Genomic DNA, 15,595 nt, shown 5'->3' with positions numbered 1-15,595 from the left:
ATAGGTGAGACTTTGGAAAGGGGCGTTGGTCCTACCTGATACACTCCTTCTCAGGGTGTGGGGAAGATCATCCAGGAATGGGTAATACTCTGCTTCTCTGCTTGGAGACTGAGTAAATTTTTTCTTGGTCACGCCTCCTTTGCCTGGCTGCTCCCCAGTTCGATGAAGGCGCAGTGATGATAATGAAGAAGATGAGGCTCACAATCTGAGAAAACAGAAGCCCCTCTCGGACTATGGACCAGATGGCCAGCAGGATGGGGCTGGATGATCTTCCCCACACCCTGAGAAGGAGCGTATCAGGTAGGACCAAAGCCCCTTCTTCATTGTGTCGGGGAAGATCATACAGGAATGGGACTTACCAAAACTGGTTAGTCATACGGGAGGGAGCAGTCTGGTCCGAAGTCCCCCCTGTGTACAAGCGCCCTGGCAAAATCGCCTGGCCAAGAGTGGCCGAGCCGCGGAGTGTGCATCCACCCGATGGCATGGATTAGGGATGGGGAAGACAAAACGGCTCTATCTACATACCTGACAGGAAAACATACATCCCATGCACAGGTGTGAATGCGCCTCGGGTGGCTGCAGAGCGATTCATGAGCTGCCAGCAAATCCAAAGAAGGCAGACAAGACAATGCCCACTCGACCCCAAGGTCCGAAAGGCAACAGACCGACCTTGGTGCTCCTGGAGGACATCTGGAAGGCAAAAATACGAACCCCATCTCCCCCAAAGAAGGGCTCCGTAGGGAAAGCGGTGAAACTAGCGGTCTGTCAGGCTCTGCCAGGCCATCCGCAGCTTCAGAGAAGCTGTGGCAGAACAGTCGCGGAAGAAAGCCATGTGTGGCCGTGGCAGAATGGCCACGGAATGAAGCTGTATGCGTATGGTTCCAAGAACACACCATGGAAGGAGAAATGCTCAATCTGAACCGCAGGCTGTATCAGGCTGGACACGCTGATGGCCCCCCCCCGAAGCAGACAGCGAGCAGTTCGGTCGGCTTGGAGACACTAACCTTGGAAACCTGGGCAGGGGGCCACCATGCGGAAAATACCGCTGGAAGCCACTCTGCCACTCAGTTCTGGAGGTAACCACGTCCTGAAGATGGCAGCCATTCTAGACCCTCTTGTTCGGGCTGGCGGCCCGGTATTCCCGGGGGGGGTGTCATCGGCTGGGATGATACTTCCCCAAGGTAATTCGGGTCATTCTAGCCTCCAGGGGGGGGCAATTCCACCAGTGGGCACTGACGACTATCCCACTCACTCTTCACTTCAGACTCCGGCTTGAGCATTGATCTGCACACTGGTTCTATTTCATGTCAGCGATTTCTCCGCTGTGGAATGCTCCTCGGACGGACACCTAACTCTCTCGGGGGGCGGGGGCGGTGGTCTCCTGTCTCCACTGTGAACAGAGGGCTGCAGATCTGGGCAGACTGGCTCACGAGGAGCTCTCTGCTGTGATGATGCTGAGATTCGGCAGCCGCTTTCCGCATATAAATCAGGCAGGCCGGCTCATCATGAGTGCTCCTGCCATGGCCCTTTTGGCGTAAAAGTGCTCTCCGCTATCAGTGTGCCTAGATGAAACCAGACAGTAACTGAGCCTCTCTCTGCCATAGCAGACGAATGCCAGGGACTGCCCGTTGGCAGGCAGTGACTCCCTCCACTAAACATGGGACTGGCAAGGGCCTTAGCTGATCCACAAGCCAGCAGGGAAGATCACCAGCGGACCGGTAACCCCCCAGATCGCTCCCCAGCGATCACTGAGCCTTGCTCAACAAAAAAAAAAAATTAATAACTTTCCGTCCTGTGGAATGAAGAAATCCAGGAATGGGTGAGCCTCTTTTTCTCAGTCTCAACACGCTGGAAGACCGAGTCAAACTGGGGAGCACCCAGGCAAAGAAGGCATGGCCAAGAAAAAATTTACTCGGTCCCCAAGCAGAGAAGCAGAATATTACCCATTCCTGGATGATCTTCCCCGACACAATGGAGAATAGAATTCTTCAGGTGGAATATCACTACTAAAAAGTCAATTTTACCAATCAACACTTAACCACATCTTTGATAGGAGAGGCACCTCTTCCAGACCCCTAAGTAAAAACAAGAACATATTCCTTTGGGAATCAATCCAAAACATTACAGGGCTTTAAAGAGAAAGAACCAAATCTTGTATGATGCTCAGAAAGAGACCGTAGGAGATGCTAAGTAATAGCAGTCTTTAAATACTAATGAAAAGTCAATTTGGGATTGACTTTTAATAACATACTATGAAAGTCAATCTCAGATATTATAGGTTTGAAAAGTATACAATGTAGTTACAGCTGATGAAATACTCCATGTTTGATGGAAATGCCTTCATGCTATCTGCCAAATTCAGATTTCAGGATGTTATACAATAAAACAGAGGTAGCTGTGACTGGTTAAAGATGCTGAACTTGTCAGCTGGAAAGCTGACAGCCTGGGTTCAAGACCCAAGCGCCCTGCGATGGGGTGAGCTCCTGTTACACTTCCCCAGCTCCTGCTCACCTAGTAGTTTGAAAGCATGCAAATGCAAGTAAATAAATAGATACCACTTTGTGGGAAGGTAACAGTCTTGGTGTATAGTCATGCTGGCCGTATGACCACAGAAAAGTCTTCGGATGTTGCTGGCTCTCTCAGCTAAGAAACAAAGATGAGCACCCACCCCATGGGTTGGACATGACTTCACTGGGGAAACCTTTACCATTATACAATAAAACAATAGTTATAATCAAAGAGAGCAGCCAACTGGAAAGAACCACGATATGATATGCCTGTCTCTGTTGGCTCATCATATGGGCAAACTTCCATGCCAAAATGCAACAAATGCTTTACACTAGGTTTCCTGAAAAAGAAGAGTGTAGTTTGGTTTTCATAAGAAACTTTCTGATCAAAGACGAGGGGTTATGGATGTTGAGTTGACAACAGAGAAGACTCTGAGAAGGATAGGAGAACTGCAACTGAGGTAATGGTTGGCAGGACTGACTTAAGCAGTTCCAGCTTTTGAACTGAATGCTTTTAATTCTTATTAAAACCACTGATCTTCAAAAGCTGGAACTGTTTAAGTCAACTGTTTAGCTAATAAACCTAAACTGAACAGGGCAGTGATACACTGTTTTGTTGGTATGAGAGAGACACATGCATAGCTAGGAAAGATTCAAAGACTCAGTGAAGACTTGAAGAGGAACAGGCACCCTAGAGACATGTTTACAAACTGCAGAAAGCCTTTGATGGGGTTGAATACAGTACAAGAAATTTAACAGCCAGAGAAAACATTTACCTGCCAACCTGACAGATAAAGTACAGAGACAACCTTGAACAAAGAACGTAAGAATTATTAAAAGTAAATGTCATCTTAGCTCTTGGAAGAAATAAAGGGTAGAAAGAAACTTGATACTGCTTGGTATAAGAGAAGTAAAAGGAAACTCTGTCAAGCTTTCAAGATTTTATTATTAGGTATTTCCTGACTTGACCTACCCTGAAGAATTGACATTAATCTTGAAAGCCATCCTAGACTCTAAACAGAGAGACATCAAATCTTATTTTGGTTATGGAGATGGCATCAATATTTGAGGCATCACACTGCCAGCAGAGGAACTTGCTAAAGTATTATTGCAACACCAATAGCAAGTGAACATACAAATAATAAGCCTGACAATCTAATGATACAACCAGCAGAGCATTTGGAACAAGATTTGCTTCAGCCAGGAGTAGGTCAACAGCCTGAAGTCAAACCAATACTTCTTTGCTGAGAAATCAGGAGTCCAGGATCATTTTCTGACTTTCACAACTCAGTGTTAATTGCTTGTGCTGGGTCAGCTAGCAGAATTTCCTAGAGTGCTCCAGGGGTCACTTGTTCTAGAATGCTGAAAGCAGGGACAGCCAAATGGGCTGTGCCCTTAATTGAAGGCAACGATTCACCAGAATTTCACATAGAGATTTAGAGCTTCATTTTATATTTCCATTAGTAGAACAGCAGCAAATTGAGAGATTTGCAAACTGAAACTTGGCAATCCCAAACTTCACAGCCAATTTTCAATTACGTTATATGCCACAAAATGGGGTGGAATGAACTTCCTATAATCAACCAGTTTTAGAGAGGACTTGCTGAGGTACTAAGAGATGAATTAGTGTGACAAAGCATTTTTACCATTTGTATACGTCTCTCCTGATCATGGACCTTGGCAATGGTTTTGAAGCTCATTCCCGATTTATCCAGATTTTAGAATATTCTTTTTTAATTGGGGTATGATTTACTTGCATTAATCTTGTCATGAAAACCAGAGTTTGATAATGACAACCTTCTGAGTTTTTCTTTAAATAACAGAGAACTTTTTAGCTTATAAGTAACAAATAATTGCCTAACATCCAATTTATTTCATTAAAAAAAATGATTATCCTTGGGCTTCACATATTTTTTTCCAAACATATACTATTGGCTCAATATATTGGACAAGATTTCCGGTTGACATCACGACAAGATTGGACACAAGGAGTCCATGCTCCCGTGCCAAGTTCTTCCTGTTGATGGGCTCTGAAAGGAGCCAAAGCCACCCTGTAGGGGCGGTGAAACAAAGAGAGGTGCCCTGTGAGGTTGCAGAGAGTCGCAGCTCTCCTGACTGACCCGGGGTTTTCTTTCCCTCTCAGCCACGGTGAGGAGAAAAGGCAGCATAAAGATGGCTGCCACGAAGCTGGGACAACCAGAGTACAACTAAGACTGGGCTGGAGCAAAGTAGGTGAACAGTGACTGGAACTGGGGGAGAGGATTCCTTTTCACTTAAAACCTAACCTCAAGGACTAATTTAGAACTATTTGTTAAGAATTATTTGTTAAAGCAGCGATTAAGCACACTGAGAAAAATACCAAACCAGAAGGAAAAGACCTAAAGAGAGAAAAACAATAAATTTCTAAAAATACAGAAAATTGGATTCTTAAACTGGGAAGACGTGGTAATGGGAAGGCATTTTAAAATGTTGGAATTATTTACTTTAAAAACCTATCCTGCTTCTATAATTGAATTACAATTAAAATTACAATTATATAAAAAAACCTGAAACTAGACTGACTAGTAGCAACACTGAAATTTAAGTTGTGAGAGCGCCATCTGCTGACAAAAGGAAAATATACAAGTCTGGGAATACTTACATGAAGGATTGTGAAAATATTTACTTGGGTTATATCGAACTACCCCACAACTACTAGAGATTTAAGTATGAGAATAAGAAAGTTATTTAATTAAAGTGACCTCTGAATGTTATGCTAGAAGATTGAACCTGTAAAAGGGATGCAAAGGGGCTTTTGATAACTTCTAAGACTATTTAAACAGAACTGATTGATTACCTATGGGATACAAAGAACTGTGATTAGTGTATTTCTTGAAGGGCAGCTTTAGGTCTGAATAAACAGTTCTTGGACTACTGGACAAAAGTGGGATTTTTTAAAATAAAATAAAATGATTCATAAGGAAGAAATGAGTGGAACATAATGAATGATTGTATCTTAATACAAATAGAGCAAAGAGTGAAATATGGGAGGAAAGTTAAAAATGAACATGATTTAAAGCACCAAAGTAGAGAGATGTTGGATAGAAAGAAAATGTCTTTTAATAAAAGGGTGACATGATTAAAAGTTAGAATAGATAGAAATAAGAGAAAGGGGGAATATTAGTGCATGCTTTTTTACATAATAAAATAAAAGCAATAACAAGAGGGAAGCTTAGAAATTGAATGGCGGTATTATGTATGTTCAAATAATATGGTGAGTGGCATTAGAGCAATATATTAAAACATGGAATAATTAAATGATAGACTACAACTTAATATAAATGTGTATTATTAGAATTATATAAGTTGGTTGAATGTAATAACTATGATTAATTGTATTAATTTTATTTACATTAGAATGTATGACACTCAGGTACTACACTGTTCACGCATTGATATGTATATGTAAAATAAAATTAAAAACTTGGAGAAAATATATATATATATATTGGACAAGGTCCATTATACTGTTTGGGCGCTGTCCATTTAGCAGAATCTACTAATGTGATGTTGGAATGTAAATGAATCTCTGGCCCCTCTTTTTTTAAATTACTATAATCAACAGCAAGGGGAAGTGCCTTTATAAATTGAAGATAAGTTATAGCTCTCCATGTATCAATTTATTTTTGTTACATGGGATCCACAATCAAATTCTGTGTTTTGAAAAACTTACAATATTGTAAAGTTGCTTTTAATTGTTCTCAGAACATATATTTCCAAGAAAAAAGTGTCATAAACAATTACAACTGCAGGCTGGTAGAAATCCAACATTTACACTGCATTCTTCAGTACAGATCAGTCTAAGTTGAAACAGTTCTGTAACAGCAGGAATACTTCATGACATGTAATCAGTGATAAATTGTTTATAAACAAATGTATTATTTTGCAGTGCTCCCCGTACTATTAGACATAAAGGCCCTTTTCCAGAAATTCTAAACATCTTTTATAAATTTTGAAAGAAAATATACTGTTCCTCTTTCAATATAAACAGGATTTCCACTAAACCCATTATAGCTTCAGATACACAAATTACTGCCACAAGTGATAAACATTTATAATTAGATTGTAAAGTAACTTTGATATCATTTAGAGTTTTGCCTAAATGAATTACTTGAAAATCAACAGACCTCCAATATGATGGACTGCGGAAAGAGCACTCTAGCTTTAGTTTTCAAAGAACTTCATTTTTTAGTATGGCTGAATTACTATGAAGTACCTTTTGGACCTCAAGGTCTAACACAAAAAAGGTCACTCAGCTCTGTAAAACCTGTAAGGGGAAAGGGCCACATTGATAAATTAAAAATAACTGTGGGCTGCAAAGGCGTATCTCTACCACAACAATCAACTGTTTGGCATCTACCAGAGTGAAGCAGCTCTGAACAGGCAGCAGGAGTCAGTCTTGGAGGCATTGGAGGACCTTGGCACCATGCTATGTGGCACCATAGCATCAAAACCTGACACTATGTTTTTCAGAGTGGTGGCAGATCCTTCCCGGCAACAATGTTTAGTGGCAATGATTTTTTTAAAAAAATGCTGGCAGTATACAGACGACCGCTTGTGGACAGCATGTGGTCAGCAGGCTGCATACTGTACAGGCCTAGATACTCTTCCTCAAGGGAGAAAGCAAGGCTCAGAAAAACTTACTGTACACGGGAATTCCTTCACAAGAATTTTAACTGTATGGATCTTACAGTGTCAAACCACACTTTCTTTCTTAAACATTACCTTCCTTGCCCAACTAAGAACCTTACTGACTAGAATAATGTTCACAATATGCACTGCAGCAGTATTACTGTACGGCCGTGACAAGGGGGGCATTCGCACAGGTTCGCCTTGTGCGCCAGTTACGACCCTTTCTAGACAGGGACGCCTTCCATATGGTCACTCATGCTCTCATCATCTCTCGGTTGGATTACTGCAATGTCCTCTACATGGGGCTGCCCTTGGGGTGTACCCAGAGGCTCCAACTGGTCCAGAATGCGGCCGCGCGAGTAGTTACGGGTGTGTCCCGTTACTCCCACATAACACCACTATTGCGCGAGCTGCACTGGTTGCCAGTGCAGTGAAGCCAGATTCGCTTCAAGGTGCTGGTACTTACCTATAAAGCCCTTCATGGCATGGGCCCGGGGTATCTGCAGGATCACCTCCTTCCGGCCTCCCACCGCCCAGTGCGCTCACATAAGGCTGCCCTCCTCCGGGTCCCCTCGGCTAGACAGTGTCAACTGGCGGTCCCCAGGATGAGGGCGTTCTCTGTGGTCGCACCGACCCTTTGGAATGGGTTGCCCACCGAGCTCCAGATGGGCCCCAACCTCCGCACCTTCCGCGTCGACCTAAAGACATGGCTTTTTCATCAACTTCCCTGATCTGTTGTAGATTTTAACTTGGGGACTGGGGATTTTAAATTGGTTTTAATATTATTTAATTCTTATTTATTGTTGGGTTTTTTTATTGTTGTGTAGCCGCCCCGAGTCCTGTGGGAGAAGGGTGGCATATAAATCTGACAAAATAAATAAATAAATAAATAAATAAATAAATAAATAAATAAATAAATAAATAAATAAATAATTGTTTCAATGGAACCTAGATTTTTTTTTAAGATTGGGTGGCAAAAGCCATATCTTAAAATGCCCATTTGTTTAGTGCCTCTGAAAAGTCTAGGCAAGGTCTTTTAGAAGTACAATAAACCAGATCTTTTAGTGGTACTCCAAATGTTCTAGGGCTGCCAATATGGCTTCCCTGCGACTGAACAGGCAGAAAAGTAGTCAAAAGAGACTTGCCAGAAAAGGTTCGTGTTCAGCATTCCCTGCCACAGAATAGGTCCCAAAGGATCAGGCAAAGGAGAGATGATCTTTTTGCCTTTTTGCCTCCCCTTCCCCACAGAACAGAGATAATGGAAAGAAAGATATCAAGCGAATACAGTAAGCTGTTTGCATAGCTCACCGATGGCTCCCAATCCTTGGGCTGCCAGCACAATCTCTAGGTGTGAAAGATCAAGCAGCTTACTCTCTGATAGAAGAGAATATTTGTAGCTCAGGGTTAAACTGTGGCATCCTTGGTGCTCTCTGAGCTTGGTCGCATCATCACTGCATTGGAATCAGTTCACTGATTCTTCAGATTCTTACTCTGAAGCTGTTGCTTTGCAAGCTATACTTTATAGATGATCACATGATGTTCATTTCTCTTGTTAAATCAAGAGAAAACACTAAGGACCCCACAGCTTATATTCTTGTAATCTCTTTCTCTCCAATCAATCGTTTCTGCAAGTGAGGGGGAGGAAAAAAAAACACAATTCAGGCATGGGACAACATGCACTAACTGTTAATGAGATTATGCGACTATGTGATAATGCAAAGGCCATAAATGATCATAAATGAGCCATAAAGTTGTGTTTTCAGCATAATAATAACTTCAAATGGGTTAAGTTTAGTGCTTCACAGAGTGGTACAAAGCAGCTGCCTTGTGAGAAGCTCCAAATTCCTGAGACTCCAAGGGTGAGTAGTAATCACCTCTTCTACAAAGCCCCAAATACCTTGGAAGCTGCATCTCAGCCACCCTCACTGCTCTGCACCATGTCAACTGACCTTCACCCTTTTCCTCTTCCCACAAGGTTGCCCAACCTTGTGCCATTGTACCCAGCCTTGTGCCCTAAAGTTACTCAGCTACAATGTCTTAAAATACTTCTTTTCCCATGCTCCTGGATGGTGCTAGAGTACTGGAACTGGCTTTGTAGTGCCCTCACTTTCCCAAGGCTCTGTGAAGAGTACAGCTCTTCCAAAGCTAAGCAGAGCACTGTAGGTTCCAAAAAACAAAGTTTAACTTTCTTTTTTTTATTATTCTTTGTAAAGGGGCAGGCTGGGCATGGTTCCTAATCTCAACAGTTTTAAGACGTTTTGGCTTGATTTTCATGACTTAAAACTATCAAGTACATATTCCCACAAATCAGCTTCAATGGAAGAAGCCATTTCCATTCCTAAGAATAGCTTTGCTTAACAACCATGTGATTCACTTAAGAAATAGGGTTTGTTTTACCACCATTGTAAAAACAAGTCTAGTCGCATTCTGCCTCTATCAAAATTTTGTTGTCATGAGAAGACTACCTGTACTTTAAGGAGAATGACATCAGCACTCTAATTATTGGAAAATTCCTCAATGCATTTAAGATTTTACTGGATTCCATATATTTCCTAGGGAAGAGCTACCTAATTTAAATTATAAAGCTACTGATGCCTTAAGTTCAAATTTAATCAGGAATGATCTCACTATTGTTGAACTTTTCTACCTTCAGGCCATCTTTACACACAGGTAAAAGGCCAAAAGTTTATTTTGTCTTATGTGTGAAATACTCCAAAGATGAATCAGGGTAGCCTCTTTGTTACCAATGGAACCATGATATCACAGTATTCTCAATGTAAATGGCAAAATCTCCTAGAAGCATCTTTGATGTTCAAGCATCATTTTAGAAGACATTTCGTCTAGAAGACAGATGTAGGCTAATTATTTTATTCACAAGCAATTTCCCTACAAGTGCCCTTGTGGATTGCTACTATGTGCAGGCCCTCAAACCAACTGATACTGAAAAGCTATCATTAAAACCCAGACTCAAACAAGGAAACTCACTAAATGATTTTGGATTAGATATTGTATTTAAACTGTACCTTGCTTGATTGTGGGGAAAATATTAAGAGTTTATGCCAGGTGGCAATATGTCTCCTCTCTTGACACCCTTCACCCTAAATTCAGGAACTTGCTTATTGCTGTTTTATTGTAAAGACAGAAGGCACATATGAGCAAACGGTCTGACTTCTGCAGAACCTAAGTATGTATGTCTACTCTGGGATATAAATTTGGTATCTTTTCCTCCAGCCTTTTTGAGTGAATGAAAAATTGCCCATATTTCTTCTAGGCTTAAGATTGTAAAACAAAATATATGCTCAATTATTGCATAAAACTTTGGTAAAACATAAGAAACACTGCTTTTTACCTATTTAGCTTCAGCTAATATAGAATATCAAGTACATTGCCTAAAATTATGGAGCAAAAGCAGACTAGAATATTATAAAATAAAGCCTTGATGGTGCTATATTTTAGCAAGAATACTAAAACTGCTATGAACCACAAAAGTCACAGCTAAACCTTTCAGCCTTTGTTAGTGTGCAACAAGAATTTGGGAAGTATAGCTTGGTAACACCAGCTGCTCCTAGTTCTCAAACTCAAACCTAGATTTGGGGTTGAGTCGCCTTGACTTCCTAGTCTATAATTAAATAATAAGTTGAGTTTATTATGAGGCACCCTTGTATTCTATTGCTTCACCACTCTGCTGGAATGATAAAGTTACCTCCCAAGATAACAAATTTTTAAAAGCAAAAAAATTAGCACCAAGAACAAGCAGAAAAGAGAACTTGCTCAAAGATTTAATGTTATGATACGTTTCAAATTGTCTATGAATCTTTTTAAAAGGCATCATTTCTTCCTAATATGTAGTCTATTATGACAGAATCATAACTGACAAGTGAAAACCCTGTAAGTGCCAGCAGTAAGATTATCTGCTGACCCCAGCACATTGTAGGGGAAATTATTAGTGCTCTCTGTCTGGCAGGCTATCTTACAATTCCACTTGAAGCCTCCTCAGAGTATACAAACAACCTACACCAAAAGCACATCTCAAATAAAAATATGCAAGTTGCACATCCTAGTAATTTCATTGCAGGAATACAACTGCTGCTGAAACATTTGAAACCACATCAAAATTAACAAATACATTTATATGACTTTAGGCATTTCTGAACGATCTGCTATGTTTGTCATTTTAAGTAGTCCCTCACACAGTAGAATAAGCTGATAATATAATCATGAGGGAAAAAATTAAAGATTTCTTCAATAATAAAATGCAAGTGCAATAACTATATTATGTATTTCCCAGGAAAAGTGTAATATAGATAGGAGTGCTAAGTGGTATTTGTAGATTGCAAAATGATAACACTATTGCATCTAGTTTATTTTAAATACACTTTCAAGAACCATGTTACGTATTGAAGTTTGTAAAGCAAGGCAGTAGTACTGTTGTACTTATGGATGATATAGCCATTTTCCAAATCAAAGGTTCATTCCTCATCCATCTAAGGCTGACACGAGGTGCCCATTTGTTAATATTTTACTTGATGTAGGAATATAGCTAAAAAACCTGAAATTTTCCTTTTAAAAAAAGCAGAGTTGTTGATCCTTTCATCTCATTTTAGATTTTAAGAGAGAACACTGGAGCCATATTTATGATATCTTTTCACAAGATTATCCTTTTGGATCCATTTTCTCCAATAGCTTTTTTTAGGATGTTGAAAATTACAGTGCATACCTTAAATGTTGGCAATTACCTTATCTGATATAAGCCATCAAATTAATTATATACAAAGACAGAGTAAAAGAATTATGAAACAAAGCTACACTCACATTATGTATATTCACAAACAGAATTTTTTCACAGATTAGTGCACTGGAATATGGCTTCACAAATTATATGCTTATGTGAAGGATCATTTGCAATCTTAAAGAACCAACTTAAGACTGTAATATTCCTTATTCTACATTTACAAAATCAAAAAATTATAATGAAGCAGAGTTTTACATACATTTTAGCATATTAACAAACTTTACTTCTGATCTTGACTCACACGAGAAAAATAATTATCTGTTTATAAACTATACGAAATACATATTCTTGTAATTTGGAAATTGCTTCTCTGTTTTTATTTTATTGCAAATACCCAATGCAGTGTCTTACCTCAAAGCTGTTGCTTTTCAAACTATTCTTTATAGATGATCACTTCATGTTCATTTCTCTTGTTAAATCAAAATAAAATCAATAGATTTATAAAACCAATTTGCATGTTAACGTAGTGGTTAAAACATCCAATTAAAAACCAGGAGATAGTGAATTCTAGTCCTGTTTTAGACTCTAAATCAGCTGGGTGACCTTGGGCCAGTCACTCTCTCAACTCTAGGAAAAAAAAGTAATGGCAATCATGTCCAAAAAATCTTGCCAAAAAAACTAAAGGGACTAGAATAGAAACAAAATGTAAGGTCACAACCTCCCCTCCCACCAACTAATTCATCTGACATTCTGTACATATATTAGCTATTTTGTTGCATGTTTATTTTTCAAGATATAGCAACACATTTAGTTGTGTAGTTAGTTGACACATTTTCAAAATTCATTAAAATACAATCACAAGCATGATTTTTGAGCCCTTGACAAAAATTCAGTAGAAATCCAGATATCATTGAAGTATTTATATTTAAGATAGGGCTAAATATGTTGTATAATGTCTAATATTAGAATTTAATATAAATTAAAATCAAGGCAAAACAGAAAGAACATTTTTTCCTATTAAAAACTACAAAAAACTAATTGTCAACTTTGGAAGTCCCCAAATCATCTTTAATCAATATTTTTCCTAAAGCAGACCATGAAGTGCATTTAAAATATATTGTAACTACTATTTTCTGCAAAGCACCATTGGTTATGTATGTAACTACTTAATAAAAATGATTACTTCAAAGTCCACTTCAAGTTACATTTTGAAATTTATATGATACTGAACTTTTGAACTTGAACTTTACATACAAATGATTATTTTTAAGTATATATACAGCATGCATTCATACACTGCAACCTGTGTAATATTATAAATATATGCTTAATTATTTCAAATTATTATTAGTTATTTAAGTCTATAACTGCATACGTTTCAAAATTTAAAAGAAGTCAAAAACTACTACTAAGTATCCCAAGCAAAACTGATGAAAGAACTACATTAAAATTGAAAAAGAATTATAAATCTCTGAAAGATAAGAGCTGGTGTTAAAACTCTTCTCTTTAAACAACTGCCATTCAAAAACCCTAAAATAATGTATTCTTTTTCCAGCCTTCTGTAAGATGAGTTACAAACTATCAGTCATAGTTTCCTTTTGTATCTGTCTGAAATTATATATAATATAGGTGGATGTATTATGAAACAGTGCACATATCAGCAAAGCCGTCTGCAATAATAAACCAACAAATGTTGCAGAAATCCAGTACAACAATCAACATGCTTGCTAGGACAACTGAAAATAAGCTGATGAAGAAATGCAATATAAAAATTTATACAGCTTCCTACAAGTAAGACAGCATGTCCGACATTAGAGGGAAAATAAAAATAAGCCTTTCTGCCTCTTGCAAAAAACAGTGAAACAATGCTAGCATAAACCATGTTTTACCACAACTGAAGAATAAATGTATCAATTTATACTATCCTTTCTCAATCTGATGCCCTGCTCACAAAGTCTCTATGCTTACCCCTGGAACCTGTCTGCTATTCACTAGCATCCTCCCCAGTTTTCTCCCCTCCAGCCCCCGCCTTCATATATGCCCTTTGCCAATAAAGACCATCCTCATGCTCTTTACCTTGTCCGGACCAGTAAGGACCATGGGTGCTTGGTGGCAATGTCTTTTCTTAAATCCTAAATTGCCACTGAGCTCCAACCCTGGTCTCCAATCGGCATAGTGGAAGCAGGGCCTGAGAGTTAATAGCCCAACACAACCGGACTGATGGGAATGGAGAAACCTAACCAAGGTACCTCACATTATAGGTGCCGTTTAAACGCAAATAATCCAGCTCTCAACGGTCTGGGCAGCCTGCGTTTGGGGTTTCCTGCTTCTTCTTCTTCTCGTAGCCACCTCCTCCATTGTTGTTGTTGTTGTTGCTACTACTCGTTCTGCCCTGTGCCTCTGAAGCCCAGCCCCTGCCTTCGGTTGTCAGCAGCCACCGCCTTTCAGCCCAGCCTAGATCAGAGGCTTCTCCACCTACAGACTTGCAGCAGGCAGGAACGCAAAACGGCAGGTCGCACGAGGGGGAAAAAAAAACAAAAAACCCCAGCACATTCTTCCACGACCGCCGCCGCCGCCGCCGCCGCCTCGCCAGCCCTTTCCATCGACACTCGGCCCCACAACCTGAATTTCAGCCCCGGGTTGCCCCCTGAAACAACCGCCACTTCTTCCCCGCGGGCCCGACCCATCGACCTGGGCTCCATCTCGGGGCACAGGTGCAGAGAGCCTCCCCTTCCCAAAGCAGAAGGGCCCCGCTGTCTCTTTGCTCTCCCCACCCCACCCGCCTCTCAGCACCGCCTGCCTCGCTTGCGCTCTCCCCCTTTTCAGCCCCAAGATCGCCCCGCTTTTTTGTTTTCTTTTTTCCTCCCCCGGCCCTAGACGGAGCCGCGTCCGTCCAAAAACCCTCCCAGCCCGACCGACGGCCGTGCCCATTGTCTCCTTTCGCTCCGGGCCCAGCCTCGGAGACCCTCCCAGCACCCAGGATTCTCTTGCTCCCCGCGCACCCGCGGCTTTCCTTTCGTTCTCTCGCTCGACCTTCGCAGCCGCGCTGGCTCGAGTTCCGCTGGGTCGCCCCAGACATTCCTCCGCTCCGCGCCTGGGCCCAAACCTCCCTCTCCGTCTCCTGCAATGGCTTGGCGGCGTCCCCCACACTCCCCTCCCGCCCTCCCCAAGCTGTTAATCCGCCAGACTCGCTTCGCCTCGCCTCTCCTCCCCTCCGCCAGTCTCCCGCCCACCCGCCCGCCTCCCTCCATGTATCCCAGTCCTTCCAACAGCCTTACCCCCACCGACGGCCTTCTCTCCGGCGTTTCCTCCTTGCCTCGTTCGCCTCACATTCCAGCCGCAGCCGGAGAGCTACTCCCTTCGGCGTCCGCTCCTACCGCAGGCCTCTTTCTCACTGCCCAACCCCTCCTTACCAAGAAGGCTCCGGTTTTTCCTGCCGGCCACCGTCACCGCGTACCCAGGCACTCGTCACGGGACTCCCTGCCCACAGACCTCCACGGAACCATAGAGAACAAGGGCGGCTGGAGAAGCCGCGAGTCGGATTTGAAAGCCGGGCGCCGCCATATTGGTTAGGGGCGGAAAACATTTACAATAAGTTGCTTTGTGGCAACGGACGAGCACAACTGCGGAGATTACCGAGGGAAAACGTCAAAAGAGAAAGGTGGCAAATGTGTGCGTGAAAGAA

At 41.3% G+C, this 15,595-nt stretch overlaps 1 protein-coding gene across 4 annotated transcripts in view; it reads right to left on the bottom strand.

The window, feature by feature from the left end:
* SHOC2 (SHOC2 leucine rich repeat scaffold protein) overlaps positions 1-15,386 on the bottom strand; it is a 77,119-nt gene extending 61,733 nt beyond the window's left edge. For 3 of the 4 annotated variants that reach the window (XM_070945031.1, XM_070945034.1, XM_070945035.1), the window contains exon 1: positions 15,189-15,386. The gene's annotated coding sequence lies outside the window, so the exon portion shown is untranslated. The remainder of the gene's footprint in view (positions 1-15,188) is intronic. The other variant, XM_070945033.1, reaches the window with a different exon arrangement.
* Between the last annotated feature and the right edge of the window lie 209 nt (positions 15,387-15,595).

This window comes from Pituophis catenifer, unplaced genomic scaffold (assembly GCF_029215685.1).
Source record: "Pituophis catenifer annectens isolate HBS135680 unplaced genomic scaffold, rPitCat1.0.hap2 SCAF_6, whole genome shotgun sequence".
In the NCBI taxonomy this organism is placed as follows: Eukaryota; Metazoa; Chordata; class Lepidosauria; order Squamata; family Colubridae; genus Pituophis; species Pituophis catenifer.
The sequence above is the reverse complement of the archived record's forward strand: the minus strand, read 5'-3'. Positions and strand labels throughout refer to the sequence as shown.